Source organism: Triticum dicoccoides, chromosome 3B, assembly GCF_002162155.2.
Source record: "Triticum dicoccoides isolate Atlit2015 ecotype Zavitan chromosome 3B, WEW_v2.0, whole genome shotgun sequence".
Taxonomy (NCBI): domain Eukaryota; kingdom Viridiplantae; phylum Streptophyta; class Magnoliopsida; order Poales; family Poaceae; genus Triticum; species Triticum dicoccoides.
The window spans coordinates 250,976,834-250,991,911 of record NC_041385.1 but is presented as its reverse complement, the minus strand read 5'-3'; positions in this window follow the sequence as shown (position 1 = coordinate 250,991,911).

The window sequence follows — 15,078 nt, the reverse complement described above, 5'->3', positions numbered from 1 at the left end:
GCCCAGTGGTAGTTTCTATTTTTTTCCTTGTTTTTGGCTTTTTCAGAAAAGGAATATCAAGCAGAGTCCAAAAGGAATAAAACTTTCGTGATGATTTTTCTTGGACCAGAAGACACCTACGTAACTTGGAGAGAGGGCCAGAAGAGTCCTGAGGAGGCCACAAGCCTCCAGGCGCACCCTAGGGGGGCACCCCCTAGCTTGTGGGCCCCTCAGGAGTCCTGCAACCCTGGTTCCACCTCTATAAATTCTCAAATATTCCCCAAACATCAAAAGCGTGCACAAAAATAATTTTCCGCCATTGCAAGCCTCTATTCCTGTGAGATCCCATCTTGGGGCCTTTTTCGGTGATCTGCCGGAGGGGGATTCGATCACGGAGGGCCTCTACATCAACCTTGCTGCCCTACCGATGATGTGTGAGTGGTTTACCACAGACCTATGGGTCCATAGCTAGTAGCTAGATTGCTCCTTCTCTCTCTTTGATCCTCAATACCATGTTCTCCTTGATGTTCTTGGAGTTCTATCCGATGTAATCTTCTTTTGCGATGTGTTTATTGAGATCCGATGAATTGTGGATTTATGATCAGATTATCTATGAATTGTGGATTTATGCATGATTTGATAGCTTTGTATTTCTCTCCGATTTATTGATTTGGTTTGACCAACTAGATTGATCTATCTTGCAATGAGAGAGGTGCTTTGTGATGGGTTCAATCTTGCGGTGTCCTCACCCAGTGACATAGTAGGGGTAGAGAGGCACGTATTGTATTGTTGTCATTAAGGGTAAAAAGATGGGGTTTATATCATTGCTTGAGTTTATCCCTCTACATCATTATCTTGCTTAATGTGTTACTCTATTCTCTTGAACTTAATACACTATATGCATGCTGGATAGCGGTCGATGTGTGGAGTAATAGTAGTAGATACATAATCATTTCGGTCTACTTGTCATAGACGTGATGCCTATATTCATGATCATTGCCTTAGATATCATCATAACTATCCGCTTTTCTATCAGTTGCTCAACAGTAATTTGTTTACCCACTGTATGCTTTATTCAAGAGAGAAGCCTCTAGTGAAACCTATGGCCCCCGGGTCTATTCTCCATCATATATCTTCAAATCTATAAAACCAAGAAAACAAAAATACCTTGCTGTTTATTTACTTTTACTTTAGTTTGCTCTTTTATTTATCTTCTATACCTATCTCTATTCGATCTCACTCGTGTTCGAGACCGTGAAGGGATTGACAACCCCTTTTTCGCGTTGAGTGCAAGTGTTAGTTAGTTTGTGCAGGTGCATATATTGGAGACTTGCTTGTGCGTCCTACTGGATTGATACCTTGGTTCTTAACCGAGGGAAATATTTATCTCTACTTTGCTGCATCACCCTTTCCTCTTCAAGGGAAAAATCAACGCAAGCTCAAGAAGTAGCATTGTACAACGGGCGGATCGACTTGGTGTCCCTGACCGATGACTCGCCGTTGGAGTAGAGAAGGGTGTCCCTACCGGACGCGGAGTTATATGCGAGATCACCCCCCTGGGTGAAGCCGATGAAAACATGGTTCCGACCGGCTTGACCCCGGGCGGGTTGCATGCGCTGAGCCGGCTCGACTATGTTGGTGCAGATGTTCAGCTCGGGTCCCGATTCACTGATTTTCTCGATGAAGACGTGGATTTTGCCGAAGGGGACTCGATACCCATACTCGATTGAGTCGGCCTCGGGGCCCCAGCCTGAATCGTCAATGTAGAGCTTGCCGCGATGACTCTTGGTCATGCAGCTGATCACATATCCCTCGATCCCTGGGAGAGATCCCTCCAAGAACTCAACACCACTGAGCGATAGCCCCACGATGGGCGCCAACTGTCATGGTTTTGTCACCGCAGATATCCTCATGAAAGGACTTAGTCGTGATGCTATGGCCGCGAGGTAGTAGCTTGAACGGGGTTGATTAGAATCAAGAGACAAGGGTTTACCCAGGATCGGCCCCTCCCAATGGAGGTAATAGCCTACTTCCAGCTTGATCGATTATTGTTTGGGATCTTGGTCACAAGGATGTGACTTGGCTATCCTAGTACTTGAGAGCTTGTAACCTCTTCTTTCTGCCTCAGGGCTCCCCTTTATATACAGGTCGAGGCCCTGGGCTTACAGCAGAGTTCGGGTCATACTACGATCTATGCCCTAATAAGTTTCGTATTTGTCTTACTTCCCAAGTAAGGGAATTACGGCATTGATGTCTACTACAGAACCTTCTTCTTGTAGACGTTGTTGGGCCTCCAAGTGCAGACATTTGTAGGACAGTAGCAAATTTCCCTCAAGTGGATGACCTAAGGTTTATCAATCCGTGGGAGGCGTAGGATGAAGATGGTCTCTCTCAAACAACCCTGCAACCAAATAACAAAGAGTCTCTTGTGTCCCCAACACACCCAATACAATGGTAAATTGTATAGGTGCACTAGTTCGGCGAAGAGATGGTGATACAAGTGCAATATGGATGGTAGATGTGAGTATTTGTAATCAGAAAATATAAAACAGCAAGGTAACAAGTAGTAAAAGTGAGCGTAAACGGTATTGCAATGGTAGGAAACAAGGCCTAAGGTTCATACTTTCACTAGTGCAAGTTCTCTCAACAATAATAACATAACTGGATCATATAATTATCCCTCAACATGCAACAAAGAGTCACTCCAAAGTCACTAATAGCGGAGAACAAACGAAAAGATTATTGTAGGGTACAAAACCACCTCAAAGTTATCCTTTCTGATCGATCTATTCAAGAGTCCGTAGTAAAATAACACGATGCTATTCTTTCCGTTCGATCTGTCATAGAGTTCGTACTAGAATAACACCTTAAGACACAAATCAACCAAAACCCTAATGTCACCTAGAAACTCCAATGTCACCTCAAGTATCCGTGGGTATGATTATACGATATGCATCACACAATCTCAGATTCATCTATTCAAACCAACACAATGTACTTCAAAGAGTGCCGCAAAGTTTCTACCGGAGAGTCAAGATGAAAATGTGTGCCAACCCCTATGCATAAGTTCACAATGTTACGGAACCCGCAAGTTGATCACCAAAACATACATCAAGTAGATCACGTGAATATCCCATTGACACCACAGATAAGCACATGCAAGACATACATAAAGTGTTCTCAAATCCTTAAAGACTCAATCCGATAAGATAACCTCAAAGGGAAAACTCAATCCATTACAAGAGAGTAGAGGGGGAGAAACATCATAAGATCCAACTATAATAGCAAAGCTCGTGGTACATCAAGATCATGCCAAATCAAGAACACGAGAGAGAGAGAGAGAGAGAGAGAGATCAAACACATAGCTACTGGTACATACCCTCAGCCCCGAGGGCGAACTACTCCCTTCTCGTCATGGAGAGCGCCGGGATGATGAAGATGGCCACCGGTGAGGGATCCCCCCCTCCGGCAGGGTGCCGGAACAGGGTCCCGATTGGTTTTTGGTGGCTACAGAGGCTTGCGACGGCGGAACTCCCGATCTATGGTGCTACTGGATGTTTTCAGGGTATATGGATATATATATAGGGGAAAGAAGTTGGTCAGGGGAGCCACGAGGAGCCCACGAGGGTGGGGGCGCCCAGGGGGGTAGGGCGCGCCCTGAACCCTCGTGGCTTCCTCGAAGCTTCCCTGATGTCTACTCCAAGTCTCCTGGATTGGGTTTGTTCCAAAAATAACTCTCCCGAAGGTTTCATTCCGTTTGATATTCCTTTTCTTCAAAACACTAAAATAGGCAAAAAAACAACAATTTGGGCTGGGCCTCCGGTTAATAGGTTAGTCCCAAAAATGATATAAAAGTGTATAGTAAAGCCCATAAACATCCAAAACAGGTAATATAATAACATAAAACAATAAAAAATTATAGATACGTTGGAGACGTATTAGGCGTCCTTCGGTGAGCCACCGCCTCAGGTGCAGGGCCATGAGCCGGCCGACTTTATGAGTCGCCCCATGGGCCTTGAGGTCTTGATCACCACAGGCCATGTTCAGTCTTACTCTTCAGGCCGCCACCGGATAACCCGACCCTGAACGGGCGGGTCATACCGTGGGGCTATATCCCCAACACCTTCCATAACATAACCCTTGGATACATTAGGCATTTCATATCTATTAGGAGATCTAGGCATAATAGGTGAATCATAACTTTCATTAGTTTCAGCGGTCTCAATTTCTTTAGCTTTAGCAATTTGTTCATCAAGAAATTCACCTAGTGCCACAGTTTTATCAAGCAAAGTACTAGCATCATTACAAGTTTCATTTATAGAAAAATTAGTATCATCAATTACTTGCGACATATCAGAATGAATAGTAGGTGGCGGTGACGCAAGCCTACTTAAAATAGAAGGTGAATCAAGTGCGGGGCTAGATGACAATTCCTCACCTCCCCTCGCCTTAAAGGACACGATCTTGGTCATAGCGTCTTTCAGATTCTTCATAGTAATAACCAAATATTCAACTCCCAAGTGAACTTAATAAATAGAGTTATGCTCCTCGGCATTGGTGCCAGAAAAGGGTCTTGATAACCCACAAGTATAGGGGATTGCAACAGTCTTCGCGGGTAGTATTCCACCCAATTTATTGATTCGACACAAGGGAGCCAAAGAATATTTATAAGCCTTAGCTTGTCAATTGAACCACACCTGAAGAGTTGTTTCTCTGCAGTAAAGCTTTTAGTAGCACAGTAGTTTGATAGTTTGATAGTAGCAGCAACAGTAGCAGTAGTAACAGGAACAGGAACAGTAACAGTTTTGTAGTGATTGTAAAAGTGGCAACAATAGTAGTAACTTAACAAAGATCAATATGAGCAAAGCATAGGCATTGGATCAACGATGGATATTTGTGTTGAATGACATTCATCATGTATTAGTCACAACCTAGCTAGAGCAGTACACAATAGCTCCAATTCATCAATTCAATGTAGGCAAGTATTCCGTATATAGTCATATGTGCATATAATAAGTACATGCATGACATCTTTTGTCCTACCCTACCGTGGTAGTTGGGTCCATAAGGATACTAAGGGATATTAAGGCCTCCTTTTAACAGAGAACCGGAACAAAGCATTAACACATGGTGAACACATGAACTCCTCGAATTACAGTCATCCCCGGAGAGTATCCCAACTATTGTCACTTTGGGGTCTACGAATCAGAAGAATAACAAGTGCATATAACTAGTAGATAGGATCAAGAACACAAATATGTTCATGAAAACATAGAGGTTTCATATCTGAAATCATGGCACTCAGGCCCTAGTGACAAGCATTAAGCATAGCGAAGTCATATCAACATCAATCTCAGAACATAGTGGATACTAGGGATCATTCCCTAACAAATTGACTCTATTACATGATAAATATCATCCAACTCCATCACCGTCCAGAAAGCCTACAAAGGGATTACTCACTTTCGGCGATGAGCAACATGAATTTGTTGATGAAGAAGGGTTGATGATGACAATGGCGATAAATCCCCCTCTCCGGAGCCTCGAGTAGACTCTAGATCAGCCCTCCCGATGAAGAATAGGAGGTGGCGGTGGCTCCATATCGTAGAACACGATGAAACTTTCTCTTTGATTTTTTCTCCGTGAGATGGTACTTTTGGACTTGGAGGTAGGGCAAACGGAGGCTCGAGAGGCCCACACGCCTAGGTGGCGCGCCCTAGGGACCTGAACTTGTGGCTTTCTGGTGGCCCCCCTTCGATAGATGTTTTTGCCAATATTTTTTATATATTCCAAAAAATCTCTGTAAAGTTTCAGCTCAATCCGAGAATTTTTATTTTTGCACAAAAATAACACCATGGTACTTCTGCTGGAAACATCGTCAGTCCGGGATAGTTTCATTCAAATAATGCAAATTAGAGTCCAAAACAAGAGCAAAAATGTTTGGAAATCTATATATGTTTGAGACGTATCATAACTCGGTGAAGACAATGAATTTGTTTGACCAGTTTTAGTTGTTGTGACAACTGTACATCTCTTTGGGGAGCCTTGAGGTTTAACCCAGAAGGCACTTAGTCTTCATCTTTTCCCCTTGAGCTAAGGTCACTTAGACCTCGCCCCATCACTCATGGTAAGTCTTCAAGATAGCCTTCCAAAGCCTTCACAGACTCGTTCTATGGCAGTCCACAAATACTTCTTGGATGCTCAGAACTTACCTAACCGTTTGGACAATCATAATCTTCAAAAGTAACAAGTGTCGGATCACACGGGGCAATCTCTTCAATGATGCTCAATCACTTTGGGGTGTTTGGTTTTTTTCCTCACTTAGCATTCTCTAGAGTTCTTTGGAGGATGGGCTGCTCTGGTTGACACTTGTTAAATAATCACTTGGAGAACCCAACCAACTAGTGATTATGGGGGCAGCTATTTAAAGCCAGCGAAAACCCGTTATGATAAGACCATCATGTCCTTCGGACGTGACCGTTGTCAGGATAAGGATCCACACGATAGTTGGCACTTACGCAGTGACGGACGACAATTTGAACTCTCAAATTCCTCACGGTAGGAGAGTCGCATTGGCGAAATCCTAACTCTTCAGTCAGACCAATTTCTTCGGCGACTAGAAGAACTTCATCTCTATCATTGAAGAACTCGACTACACTGCAAGAGATTTCCAAAATCTTCACTCGGAGAAATAGGTAGGTTTGGGTTTGAGCATCACTTCAAAAATACGCCTATGTATCACCTAGACCTCCTTTAGCAGTACGGTGTTGCTTATGATTCAAATAAAGAAGAAAGAAAGAACAAAAACAAAGTCTTCAAGCTTCGAATTCTTCACTTCAATTTCTTCAAAGGTTGGACCAAATTCTTCAATGTAAACATACATTTTTAGGGGTTGTCTTTCATGGTTAAACCAAATCTTCAGGGACTTTATCTCCTATGTATACTCAGAAACACAAGAGTCCCTTAACCCATTTGTCTTCAATACTCGAAAATCATAAAGAGGGCATTAGATGCACTTACAATGCTACACTGGATACACACAGGAAATGTCAAGCCAACATGGGCTACTTGGCAGAAAATATGTTGGCTTGTCGCGCCATGTGTCATCATCATGCATGCACTTGTATCAAACTCAGCACGTGTGACGAGTTTAGGACGCGGATTGTTGCGTTTGCGAGATGATGTACTAAAGTGAGCATCGGGGACAAGTTGATATGTGAAGGATGCATTTAACACATCATGGATACTACCTTCGTCCTGGTTTACAAGTCCCTTTGTATTTTGTGTCAGATTTTGACTAGAGATTTAACAAACAAAATATTAATGCATGTCACTAAAAATTATATAGTAGTTGGATTCATTTGAACATAGTTTTCAATTATATTATTTTTTATGACATGCATTAACATTTTATTAGTTAAATTTAAGGTCAAACTTTGGCACAGAATACAAAGGGGACTAATAAATCAGGACGGGGTAGTAGATAGTTGGTGCCCACACAGAAAATCATATGTCATTTATAACGGCACATTTGATCCGCTCACACACTACGACCTAGGCGAGCGATCTGGTGGGCTCTCCCCATTTTTATGGTAGCCTAGTACACGGTTTCTACCCGTTTTCGGAATCTTCTTTTCGAACCGGGTTTTCTTTTTCTGTTGTTTTTTATTCTTTTTCATCTCACCTTTTCTATTTTGTTCATGTTTTTCAAAAAAGTTTACATCTTTAATAAATAGTTCATAATTTCATGTTTTGTTTACAATTTTAAATACATGTTCAAAAGTTCAGAATTACAAAATTTGTTCAAGCTTTCAAATTTTGTTCCCATTTTCAAGATATGTTCATGTTTCAAAAAATGTCCATATTTCTTTTTTTTGTTTTTCAATAAATTAACCTGTTTTCAAAAATCATTCGCACTGTTTGGGGATTTGAAAAAGGTGGATGCTAGGCGCCATCTGGATGCACAAAAGCAAAAAAATTCCACCTCATGAACCCTACGATCTGGGCGTCCGTACTCCGTAGCCAGCCATCGATGGAAGTCAACGCACATGGTCGTCCTTCCATCTGCCTGTCTTTCCGTTGCATAATGTCGTCACGTCCATAGCACCTAGCAACTCTGGCGGCCTGCATGGCGGCGCCGTCGCAGCACCGGCATGCAACGCTCCCGCACGCAGCACGTCGTAGCACGACGGCACCGGCAGCACTGGCTCGCAGCAACGCCACCCGTCATATTAACTCTGTCGGCCTCGCAGCATGGCGACGCCGTCGCAGCACCCACTTGTAGCTTGTCGACGACTCTCGCAACACTAGCTCGCAGCACGACGGTATCGTCGGAGCATCGCCGAAGCAGCCCAAAAACGTCGTTGCAGCAGTTGAGACGATGTCGCAGCACTGGCTCACACCACAATGGCGCCGTCGCAGCATCGCTGGAGCAGCCCGAGCCACCGTCACCGAGATGTCGTCGCAGCATGTCAACGGTCGTTGCAGCATCGCCGGAGCGGTCCGAGCCACCGCCGCAGTTGAGATCCCATCGCAGCATCGTCGGGTCGCCCACAGCCTCGCAGCAGTTCATATCTAGACACTGCAATGTACTCCCTCCATAAAGAAATCTTATATTTCTTTACAAAGGGAGTACTTAAATGTCTCGAGCATCTTAACAATCAGTAGCAGCCATCGTCTCTAGGGGCAGCAGCATGCGTAGTTCGATACCTCCCTCGGCGCACGGTGTGCCGCCCGTTGCGACGATAAGGAACGGCCTGCCTGCAGGGAGCCACAAGTGGGCCAGCCCAGTAACCAGCTGCCGCACCATGCTGATGCCATGTGTATTTTTTCATTATTGCTATTACCTTTTTTCCAAATTTTATTTCCGTTTTTCATGTTTTTAATATTTTTATATTTCGAAATATTTTTAATATATAACTATATTAAGAAAACACTTTACATAAATTTTGAAAATGTTAATATGCATTTGAAACATGTTAAAATGTGTATAGAAAAATGCTTCTGATGTATACCAAAAAGTTATAAATGTGAATGCAAAAAGTAGAAAATGTTAATCATGTATATGAAAGACAATTATAAAATGTTAAAAATATCAAAATAAATGTGTTTGACATTTAAAAAAATTATAGTAATTAAAAAATAAATAATATTTCGTACTTTCAAAAGAATGTATTTTTCATTTTAAAATATTTTCACAAGTTTCAAATATGTGCTCTTAAATTTTTTAAAAATATACAAAGTTGTTGCATAGTTCAAAACATTTTTTATCATTCAAAGTATATTTCAAAATGTATTTACAAAGATAGTTTTTCACGTATTTAAAAAATATTCAAAACCTTTTTTTATAAAAAAATATTGAACATGTATCTGAAAAATATTAAACGGATATAAAACAAAAAATCTAAGAACATACAAAAATGTAGAATGTACATGAAATTTTTTTATACATGTATTAAAAACAGACCCAATGAAAACCAACAAAAGAAACAAAAAGGAAAGCCAAGAAACCAAATAAAATCAAAGAAACAAGAGATAAACAAAGAAAAAGAAAGTATAAAGAAGATGAAAAAGAATAAACCAAAAGAAAACATCAAAAAAAGAAAAAGAAAGAAGAAAAGAAAGAAGAAGAAAATGACAAAGCAGTGAAAAGCAAAAAAGAAAAAAAAGGAAACAAAATAGGAAAAAAACGAAAAACAGACTGAACAAGGACGTGCTGCAGCGAACGACAACAGATAGTCGCTCATTCCTCAACGTTTTTCCCTTGGTGACATGCAGCGATTAGCCATTCATCGACACCAGCACGAATATAGTTGTACTTTCGGTAGTTGAGAGGTGTCTCTAGTGTTGATTGGTCCAAGTGACAAGAGAGAAGCAAAAGGTAGCGTTCTTTCTCTCTTTCACCCTGATCCACGAAAACCCACGTGGTGGAAGAAAGCACCTCCGGGTCAGGTCCTACACAAAAGTGACCCGATTCCATGTGAAATGGCACTTGTGCTTGCAACAAACATATGGTCTGGATTGTCTTGGATGGGAGATCCTGTGTGCCATATCAGTCACGTGGCTCATGGGGGCTGCCGGTGAAGGTGGGTCCTGCCCCTGCGTTAATGGATTTTGATATGTGGAAATCAGTTGGGGTTTAATTATGTGGCTGGGATCAGAGCTTTCACCAAAGCCAGCCCTTTTATGCGGTGTACGTAACTAGTCAATGCTTAATCAACCATGCAGCCACAGGGCGTATGTGGTTGGTATCTCGTAACATTGATTTACTAAATGCAATGAGCCGAAGTTTAGCTTATTACATTTGTTCCGGTGGTTCACACCATTGGCAACAATTTCGGGGGTGTGACTAAGCTAGGCGAGGACTAAGATAATTTGACAAGTTTCTCAAAACAAAACGTGAGTAATCAAGAAACCTTGAGAAAAATGTCACCTGCAGCTCAACGCCACCATCCAAGCCGATGTTATGAAAAATCAAAAACCCTAAGAGCATCTTTAGTCGGTCGCTAAAAAAAAAAGGACTTTGATCCCGGTTGATGGCACAAACCGGGACTAAAGAGGGGCATTGGTCCCGGTTGGTGCCACCAACCGGCACCAATGCTTCGTCTATATAAACAACACTTGTCAAATTTTTGTTCCAGTTCCTCATTCTCCCGCCGCCGACGCCGCCCTCTGCTCCGTCGCCCGTGCCCGTCGTCGCCGCCCCCGTTGCCGCCCGCACCCCGCGCCGTCGCCGTCACCGCCCCGCGCCACCGCTGCCCCGACCTCGCCGCCTCGACGCCGACCTCTAGCCCGCTGGAGTAAATGGCTGAGTAAAGTTAGAGGAGTATAATTTTACTCCCCTAACCGATGCCGAACCTAGCTGATCCGCTAAATTTAGTGGAGTATTTTTTTTCTCAATTTTTAGCCTAGCCGTATGAAGTACAAATAATTGTACAATATATCATCAATCATTCATGTATCTTCTTGTCCTAGTCAGGCACGTCCTCTCGGTGATGGCAGTTTTTCAGATGGTCATCATCGACGTTCCCGCATGGCTAGACAAGGCCATCAACAAGATCAGGAGGGGATATCTTTGGAAAGTAAGGAGACGGCCGTTGGAGGAGAGTGCCTTGTCAACTGGAAGACGGTTTGTCGTCCAAAGATATACGGTGGACTTGTGATCTCCTGATTGTCGGCCCAGAGCAATGCCTTGCGCTGGCTATGGTTAGATTGGACGCGGCCAAATCGATCGTGGGCGTCTCTGGGTCTGCAGGTAGACCTCAAGGTTCGAGCTCTGTTCAATGCAAGTGTCATCTTTGAACCTTGGAAATTGAGGGGAAATCAGCTTCTAGAAGGACCCCTGGCATAATGGTGTTGCGCTGCAGAACATCTACCCTGACCTGTTTGCTTTACGCACCCGCAAAAAACTCACTGTAGTCAAGGCGCTCCATGCCAACAGATGGTTCAAGCACTTCCAAAGGGTTCTATCGTTCGCGGTGGTCAGGGAATTTGCAGACCTCTGGGCTGAGATGCAGCTCGTTCATCTCATGGATGAACCTGACTCCGTAACCTGGAAGTGGACTGCAGACGGAGTATACTCCTCCAAATGAGCCCATGCCATTCAATTTGAGGGATGCAAGAGATTTGACTTCCAGAAACTAGTTTGGAGCTCCGATGCCAGCATGTAGTGCAAGATCTTCGTATGGCTTGCCCTTCTCAGTCGATGCCTCACGGCTGACAACTTAGCGAAGCGTGGCTAGCCTCACGACCCAGTCTACAAGCTTTGCAACTTGCTTTCGAAAGATGGGCTTCATCTGTTGGCCTCCTGTCCTTTCATGATTCAACTCTGGCAGCTCGTTTGTACAACACTTCAGGCTGCCATCGGTGCTTGCTCCAACGGTGCAAACCGCCTCTCTTGAAGCTTGGTGTCGTCGAGGGCTCCTGTCTTGTCACGGGACGCGCGACGTGCTTGGGTCGCCTCCGACCAGCTGGCAGGGCAGGTATAGTGGCACACGTGGAAGGAGCGAAACGAGAGAATCTACAGGCACACGACCTGTTCCGTGGCTCAAGTCCCCGGCAAGATCATCAACGACCAGGAACTCTGGCATGCGGCAAAGTGTAACCGCATCCAACGGCCGATCCATCAACCCCTAGAGCCCGACTTAGTTTAGTTCTGTGTTTAGCTGTTCAGTGAGCATTGTTCAGGTTGCAACCTATCCTTGCTCCTACCACGTTTCTCTGTTTCCGTCGGCCAAAGCCTGTAACACCTTTCTTCAACCATTTAATGAAAAGCTGATATGCTCAACATTTTCGCTAAAAAAAATAAGAAGAATTCGGACACGTTTGATGAGTTTGTTCAAATGCATCAACAAATTCGGCATCAAGTAACTCATGCGCAACTCAAGTAAAATTTGATTGAGCACCTGTGGGCAGTTAAAGGGGACAAATAGAACATATGTGCTATTTGATTTCATGTTTGAACTACGTTAATTCGAAAACTTTGTGAGATTGTAATATTTAAGTTAGAATTATGATTTGATTTGTGGTATTTTAAGCTTGCGAACTTCAAAATAAAAGGAACGGAAGATTTGGCCACGTTTGATGAGTTTGTTCAAATGCATCAACAAACTCGGCAGCAAGCAACTCATGAGCAACTCAAGTAAGATTTGGTTGAGCACCTATAGGCAGTTAAAGAGGAAATAGAATGTATATGCTATTTGATTTCATGTTTGAACTACGTTAATTTAAAAACTTTGTTGTATTGTAATTTATTAAGTTAGAATTATGATTTGATTTGCGGTATTTTAAGCTTGCTGACTTGAAAATAAAAAAAAGGAAGATTTGCAGCTATGGTCGGATGACCAGCTCCCGCATCAATATGTGTGGACTTATCCTCACCGATCCATCCGACACTACTGCAGGATGCTGCTAACGTGACACTACGATCAAAGACCCTTCGACGATACTGTGTGCAATGTACTAATCGCAAATGGTGGTTTAAAAAAACCATAAAAAAGGTGCAAAACGTTTGCGATGACGGATGCATCAAACACGGTTCAGATTTTGGTTGGGCGTGTGATGCAGGGCATACGGTTCAGTTCAATTAACTATTTGCGATGAGGAGGAACAAAAGAAACGGGCTGCCAAATGAAGGTGTGTGCGATGTAGACCATACGGTTCACTCGGATGAACTGTTTGTGATGAGGCGGAACAACAGAAATGGGTAGCCAGATGAAGGTGTGTGCGATATACAGCATACAGTTAACTCGAATGAACTGTTTGCGTTGAGCCAAGAGAACAGAAATGGTTCAAATTAACAAGATGTGTGTGATACACGGCAAACGGGTCTGTAATCAGAAATGTGTGGGAAGACCGATAACAACACAGACGATTCATGTTAACAAGCCGTGTGTGTTGTGAGCAAACGATTACTGGTATACAATTGTCAGTGATTGATGAAATCACCGACGGGTTCTATTGTTTAATCCATGTGCGATGTGATTTGCTTTGTCTACAGATCATCAACATATATACTTAAAAAGACAACATTGCATAACCAAATTAAGCATACAATTACACAAGTGACTACACACACCAAAGAAAGCAATTACATGCATACTAAACTAGGAGAAATGAGGATGTAATCATCTACTTCTTGTTACAATGACGCTTGCCATTGCTCTGCTTCCGGATGGATCCCTGGCCATTTTGGGGAAGGAGGTACTTCCTCATGTCAACGATCCGCCTATACATGTCGTAGCTCGTGTACGCCTCCTTGACCGCGTACACGATGTGAGCTTTGTCGAGTTTCTCCATCCAGGCCGAGTGCCAGGCATGCTTGTCCTTGTTGTAGGAATCCTTCATGTCTTTGTAGTTGGGATCGATGATGGCCTCGGCGACGTGAACCAGTGAGTCCTTCTCATGCTCCTTGCTGCCCCAGATCTTGTATTGGCCCTAGATGTCGACAAGATTCTGGCAGGCGATGCCCGAATTCTCGAGCGCCTTTACATTGTTGGTGATGTCCACCATAGCGAACATGTAGTGTGAGCTGTTGACAAACCTGGCGAAACGCTCGCAAGGCCTTGTGGCCAGGCAGTGGTGGTAGACAAGGACGTGGTTGCGCACGCACATATGGGCGACGACGACCTTGGGATGAGACCCGGCATGAGTGCGGGTGTACTCGAGGTCGAACCCGACCACCTTGTACTTCTCCTCGGCAAGCAACAGCTCCATGATGTGGATGGAGTGCTCCACCCAGACCGGGTTGTTGGTGTACACCACCGAGAGCTTCATGAACCTTCAGTGGGTGTCCACCACGGCATGCATGGTGAACTGCTGCCCGTCGTCGGCAGCCGCTCAGAGCGCCATTGGAGGCGCGCAGGATACCCTCTAAGAACTTGTCGTGGTGGGTATGCTTCTTGCAATGGTGGGGCGCGATCAAAAGGTTGAAGAGACATAAGAGGCTTAAATGGCCGTTGTAACAAATGGGGGCCAGCTGGCCTGTAAGTCACGTCTTGTCACTGCGTTCATAGCGGAGGATTCCAGTGCACGCTTGACAACACCGCACCGCACGCGTTTCGTTTGACTATGCGTGGGCTCGAAGAGGCGCCAAATGTATCGTCGGTGAGCCTATTCCCATGCTACCACGCAGTTTACCGCGCAAGCTTCCCGCCCGACTAGTTTAGCCACACGTCGGCTAGAAGAGGGACAAATCATGGGCGTTTATTGGCAAAAAGCTTTGTAAAAACGAAGTGTGTGAAATGACTTTGGTCATAAGTTTAGCCGTGGGTGATGAGGTCAAAGTTACACAGAAGAGTGATGATGGACACTCGAGTGCGATAATTAATTATGCGCTCTACAGAGCACACGATGGAAGAAACCAACTGTGTGCAATAATGTCGAAGATCGCAGTCGAGTTAGCTATACAGATCGTGTGCTGTGAGATTGACAAGGTAAACAAATTCGAGAATGGTTAATAAAATCTAAGACCATTGCATATTAAGGTAAAAATAGTGCTACCAATATACGAGTCTCATATGATGCCATTTCAACGATTGTACCACAAAAACTCAAAATATTACAAGGTTCAAATTCCAGAGTTATATGGCTCAAATTCGA